Here is a 6,948-nt window from a genome sequence, read left to right as displayed (position 1 = left end):
AGCACAAGAAGTAACACCTATACTTGGGCACATGTGAGAGAGACTGAGGCCTTTACATAGGGAAGACAGGGCTGGCGGTTATGATGTCATCACCATGCTGCAGTTATACTGCCGTATCCCTAGCAACAGGAGGAGTGCCTGTGTCCATGGCAACGGCCACAGCAGAGTAGAGGAGCAACGTGACAGAGCCCCCTTCTACATATGCTTGGTGGGATGTGCAGCATGAAATCTGGAGACCAAAGATGGAGCATGCACATCACGGGCAGGAACCCAGGAACGATCTGCCACAGAGTAGCCCTTCTAGTGTACGAGGTACTATAGTTGTCTGCGCCTGTATCTGGAGTCCAGGATCTTAGCAACCTCATACTTAGGGTCACCATGAATCAGGAGCGGGGGAGGAGGTGGTCGGAGCTGAGTATATCTGTTCTTGATGTAAGGCTTGAGTAACGAGATGTGGAAGACAGGGTATATGCGCAGGGTTCTGGGTAAGGCCACTTTGTAGGCAACAGGAGATAATATTTTAAGGACCTTGTAGGGGCCAATAAACTTAGGCCCTAATTTGTGACTGGGTTGACGTAGACGAATATGTTGAGTAGAGACCCAAACGTGGTCATCTACTGAAGCCGCGAATAGAAGCTCTATGATGATCAGCAAACCTCTTGTATCTGGAGACAGCTGAAAGTAACTGAGAGCGAATACGTTGCCAATGAGTAGTGAGGTTAGTAACGTGTCGGTCTGCAGCAGAAACCCCTGTGGACAGAGCAGAAAGAGGAAAGACACAAGGTTGGTAACCTGCTGTGGCTTGAAATGGAGAACATCGTAGAGAAGAGTGCCAATAAGTGTTCTTTGCCAGCTCAACTAGGGGCAACAACTCAGACCAGTTGGTATGGAGAGAATTAACAAAAGTTCTGAGATAGGCTTCAAGATCTTGATTCATTTTTCTCAGTCAGTCCATTTGTCTGAGGATGGTACCCGGACGACAAGGAAACGGTGGTTCCAATCGACTTGCAAAAGGCTTTCCAAAAAGCAGAGATGAATTGTGGACCTCTGTCGGAACCAATATTCACAGGAATGCCAAGAAGTCGTACCACATGTAACAGAAAAAGAGACTCTTGGGCAGATGGCAGTTTCTTTAAGGGTACAAAATGAGCCAGTCTGGAAAATCGATCTACCACAACTCAGATAACCATATGATGGTCAGAAGGAGGGAGGTCCACAATGAAATCTATTGTTATGTGTGTCCAAGGTTGTTTGGGAATGGACAACGGTTGGAGTAAGCCAGGAGACAAGGATCGAGGAGTCTTATTGGCAGCACAAGTCGTGCAGGCTTTCACATAATCTCGGTCTTCATGGTAGGCCACCATACATGCTTGGAAAGAAGCGTAAAAGTTCTTGTTAAACCAGGATGTCCTGAAAGTTTACTATCATGAGCCCAGGATAGCACAGGGGTGCATAGGTTCAGAGGTACAAAGAAGATTTTTGGAGCCACGAGGGCTTCAGGAGGCTTTCTAGACTGGGCACGTTGAGAGGTGTTAAGTTGAGCAACCACACAGGAAGGGGGTATGATGTGTTCAATAGGAGTGTCAGAGGAAAGGGCGTCAGCCTTTTTATTCTTGGTCCTAGGAAGATAAGAGACCACAAAGTTAAAACTGGAAAAGAACAAGGTCCACCTGGCCTGTCACGGATTGAGTCTATGAGCAGTCTCAAGGTATGTCAGATTCTTGTGGTCAGTGAGAACCCCAAGAATCTTATTAGTTCCTATAATGAGGTGGGTTGAGGCCATTCCAGGACTGTGGTGAGCTTAGACGGATCCATGGAAAAACCCTCCTTTGAGATAACATAGCCAAGGAACTGGATCTGAACTTGGTCAAATTCACATTTCTCCTGTTTGGCTACTAGGGAATTGTCTCTGAGGCAAAGAAGTACCTGTCTCACATGTTCATGATTCTCCTGAAGGGTGGAGGAGAAAATAAGGATGTCATCCAGATAGATGATGACAGTGCGATTGAGGAGGTCACGGAAAACATAATTGACAAATGCCTGGAAGACAGCAGGGGCATTACACAGCCCAAAAGGCATTACAAGGATATTCGTAATGCCCTGATCTTGTGTTGAAAGAAGTCTTCCATTCATGCCCTGGGAATATACAAACAAGATTATATGCCCCACGTAGATCCAAATTAGTGAAGTAGCGAGCATTCTGGAGGGGGGCGGTGATGATGTCATCATCCATGCTGCAGTTACACACGAGCCGTATACCTAGCAACAGGAGGCGTACCTGTGTCCATGGCAACTGTGTCCATGGCAACAGCCACAGCAGAGCAGGAGGAGCAGCGTGACATATGAGTAAGCGTCACTAGCGGACGCAAAACTCTTCAGACCTTCTTGTCGTGGTTGGTGTACTATTATTTTTTAAACAAGTTGGAATAAATCTCTTTTTTTTAACTCACTGCTGTGCTGCTGGAGACATTGTTCTATTTCGTTTCTGGTGCAGTTGGTTTTGCTGTTTGAGCCGGCATTTGCACATTGCCTTTGGTGTTGCCTTCTGTGTTGCCGGAATGTTTTTTAGTGGCGTTGTCGATCAACCAGTGTGGACTCGGGATCAAGTGCGGCTGATGAGTTTGGAGCAGCTCTTCTCTACTGTGATAACATGTAACTAACTACAACTCCCCACTCTAGACATAGAAGGAATCAGATGGGATCAAATCAGCCATCAAAAAGGATACCTAATGGGAAAAGCCCAGGTTGCAGATGACTAAGCATGAAATACTACAAAATATACTTACACCACCATAAGACCCCTAGCGTCACTGTTAAACTCTCTTCTGAAAGAAGGGGGGCTTCACAGAGCCAAATGCTAGAAGCCCACATCACTGTACTTCCCAAACAGGGGAAGAATCCTGACAGATCCAAGAATTTCACACTATTTCACACTTATTTCTTGCTCAAATCCGACATTAAGATGTACACCACGATCCTAGCCACTAGAATCAATACATTTCTTCCAAAACTGATAGCCCCAAATCAAGTAGGCTTTGTGCCGGGGGAGAGAGGCAAGAGAAAACACACTGAAGCTAATCTCATATGCTCACAACAAAACATAACCTATGGTTCCGTCTCCACAGATCAGAAAAGGCCTTTGATTGGGTCCATTGGCCATTCTTAAAAACATATATGTATGCGTTAATACATGTACATACACATATTAACACATAAATATATATGTATATAATCATACACATAAATATTTATGTTTGCTGCCGATCCTTGCGCGGCTTACGCCCTTTGCTGTGCTAGTTCTCATGCTGTGAGACACAGCATGAGAACGAGACTCCCATTGGAGCCTATGGAAACGAGCTCTCATGAGGGCAATGCGAAAGCGAGCTTGCGTTCCAATTGCTGTCAATTTGTAATACCAGCGCACATTAGCGTGCACTGGTATTACTCAAATATTGCTTTCACAATAGCAATATTTAGCACTCCACTTGTAATCTGGCCCTATGTTTGTTAAATTCCTAATGTGATATACTTAACCCATGCTATTAAGTAAATCTGCCATGCTATAACCAATTTCAAATAATGAGAATTAGAACATTTATAGTAAAGTCTTACTTCTTGCCATGTAATAATGCAAATATGTAGTTTGTGTGAGATATTAAGAGTGAGTGTGTGTAGAGAGTATTTGAGAGAGGGAGAGAGAGAGTATGAGAGATTGAGTGAAGAGAGGTGGGTGTTTGTAAGAGAGAGTTTGTGGGAGAGTATGTATGTGGTGTGTAACGGTTTGGGGGGGGGGGGTATGTAGAGTAATTGTATGTCTAAGACTGAGAGTGTGTTTTTAGTAATTAAAGTGTGTATGTGAGAGAATTTGAGAGAGAGAAATATTTTAAAATAAAAATAACATTTTCTTCTATGAGAGAACATTGGAATGTAAAATATCCATACCGTACCTTCAGGTTAGCGCTGTAAGTCTTACATGGTGTCGAGTTAGTGTTCGAACAATTAATGATAGTTTTTTTTCTAAAAGCAGCTCCATGAGTGTTAACGTGGTCATGATATCATCGAGTTTTGCTCACATGCGAACAATTTACTTTTGACTTGTACAGTGCTAATCCAACCGTGTTAAAAGGTTTATTCTGATCAGTGTTTGTGCACAAGTGAATAAAAATTAGTGCACCACTTGTAATCTGGCTCTAAATAAGGCAAAACATTCACATTATAAGCCAAGATTACAAGTGGGGAGGGCTAATTTATCATGCGCAAATTCGCCCGTTTGCGGGTGCGTGATAAATAACCAGCCAGTTACAAATGGGCTGTTATTGCTAGGGCACAGGCGAGCTTGCAGTGGCATATTAGCGCTCCAAAAATTAACTTGAGGTGTATAAACACATATTAACACATAAATATATATTATATAAGCATAAATTGCTGCCCATTCGCTGCACTAGTTCTCATGCCGTGTCTCCCATTGGAGCCCATAGAAGCGCGCGTCTATTGTTTGCATTGCAGGCCAATTAAAAATTACAAGTGAAGTGCTAATATTGCTCTTGCTTAAGCTCAAGTTTTGCGCTCCACTCGTAATCTGGACCTAAAGATCCATATAATACAATTTCAAACGCAGTGGACACATTGATTGCCCATCTGGGCGAATGTAGTGTACACACAGAGGCCGATTTACAAAATGTCTGTCGGACCTGATCCGACAGGTGCGGATCAGGTACCGACAAGACATCGCTGAATGCGCTCTAAGTATCAGCATTGCACCAGCAGCTCACAAGAGCTCTGCGGGTGCAAACGCCGCCCCCTGCAGACTCGCAGCCAATAGGGACGCCAGCAGGGAGGTGTCAATCAACCCGATCGTACTCGATCGGATTGAATTCCGGCGAGTTCCTGTCTGCCTCATCAGAGCAGGCGGACAGGGTTATGGAGCAGGGCGGTCTTTAGACCGCTGCTCCATAACTTGTGTTTCTGGCGAGTCCGAAGGACTCGCCTGAAAAACGGCCCTCAAGCTCCTTCCGGAGCTTGATAATGGGCCTCACACCACTGACAATTACTTTAAGTGTTGCATGAACAAGAAAAGTCTCACAAAACAAGAGGACATTTTCCAGAAATAAGCATATTTCTTCTATAGTTGGGGAATACTTTGCATGACAAATTCAGCATTTAGATCCCATTATTTAGTTTTCAAATTAGCATTGTTTTTAATGAGAAATGGATCATGTCAGAATAATCTTTGAGATGCGATGAGGGTGTAAGTAAAAATATAGACAAAGGGGAATCAGATGATGTGATTTACTTGGATTTGGCAAAGGCATTTGGATACAGTTCCACATGAGAGATTAATGCACAAAATTAAGGGACTGGGAATAGCTGAAAATGTTAGCTCATGGATAAATAACTGATAAAAGATAGGGAGCAACGAGTAGTAGTAAATGTTCATACTCAGATTGGACAAAGGTAATTCAGTGGAGTCCAACAGGGATCAGTACTAGGCTCTGTTCTTTTTAATATTTTATTAAAGAGATGGTCAAGCACTGCCAACTACTTACTAAATTGCAAATGAAAGAAGATTATATAGGAGAACAATATTCCCTATTTTTTCTTAACCCCTTAATGACCACAGCACTTTTCCATTATCTGTCCGTTGGGGACCAAGGCTATTTTTACATTTTTGCGGTGTTTGTGGTTTAGGCTGTAATTTCATCGTACTCATTTACTGTACCCGACACATATTATATACCGTTTTTCTCGCCATTAAATGGACTTTCTAAAGATACCATTATTTTCATCATATCTATAATTTACGATAAAAAAAATTATAAAATATGAGGAAAAAATTGATGAAAAAAAAACACACCTTTTTCTAACTTTTGACCCCCAAAATCTGTTACACATCTACAACCACCAAAAAACACCCATGCTAAATAGTTTCTAAAATTTTGTCCTGAGTTTAGAAATACCCAATGTTTACATATTCTGTTCTTTTTTTGTAAGTTATAGGGCCATAAATACAAGTTCATCTTTGCTATTTCCAAACCATTATTTTCAAAATTAGCGCTAGTTACATTAGAACACTAATATCTTTCAGGAATCTCTGAATATCCATTGACATGTATATAATTTTTTTTAGTAGACATCCCAAAGTATTGATCTAGGCCCATTTTGGTATATTTCATGCCACCATTTCAGGCCGCCAAATGCGATTAAATACAAAAAATCGTTCACTTTTTTACAAATTTTTTCACAAACTTTTGTTTCTCACTGAAATTATTTACAAACAGCTTGTGCAATTAGGGCTTAAGATGGTTGTAAGAATTCTTCTCTGGGATCCCCTTTGTTCAGAAATAGCAGACATATTATGGCTTTTGGCGTTGCTTTTTAGTAGATTAGAAGGCTGCTAAATGCCACTTGCGCACTACACGTATATTATCCCAGCAGTGAAGGGGTTAATTATGGAGCATGTAGGGAGCTTCTAGGGTTAATTTTAGATTTAGTGTAGTGTAGTAGACAACCCCAAGTATTGATCTAGGCCCATTTTGGTATATTTCATGCCACCATTTCAGCCGCCAAAGCGCGATCAAATTATAAAAAAACATTACATTTTTCACAATTTTAGGTTTCTCACTGAAATCATTTACAAACACTTGTGCAATTATGCACAAATGTTGTAAATGCTTCTCTGGGATCCTCTTTGTTCAGAAATAGCAGACATATATGGCTTTGGGCGTTGCTTTTTGTAATTAGAAGGCCGCCAAATGCCGCTGCATTTCACACGTGTATTAGGGCTAGCAGTGAAGGGGTTAATTATGTAGCTTGTAGGGAGCTTGCAGGGTTAAATTTTAGCTTTAGTGTAGAGCTCATGCCTCCCACCTGAAACATAGACCCCCTGATCCTCCCAAACAGCTCTCTGTCCCTCCCCCACCCCCCAATTGTCCCCGCCAGTCTTAAGTT

The sequence above is a fragment of the Bombina bombina genome, chromosome 3 (genome assembly GCF_027579735.1).
Source record: "Bombina bombina isolate aBomBom1 chromosome 3, aBomBom1.pri, whole genome shotgun sequence".
In the NCBI taxonomy this organism is placed as follows: Eukaryota; Metazoa; Chordata; class Amphibia; order Anura; family Bombinatoridae; genus Bombina; species Bombina bombina.
The sequence above is the reverse complement of the archived record's forward strand: the minus strand, read 5'-3'. Positions refer to the sequence as shown.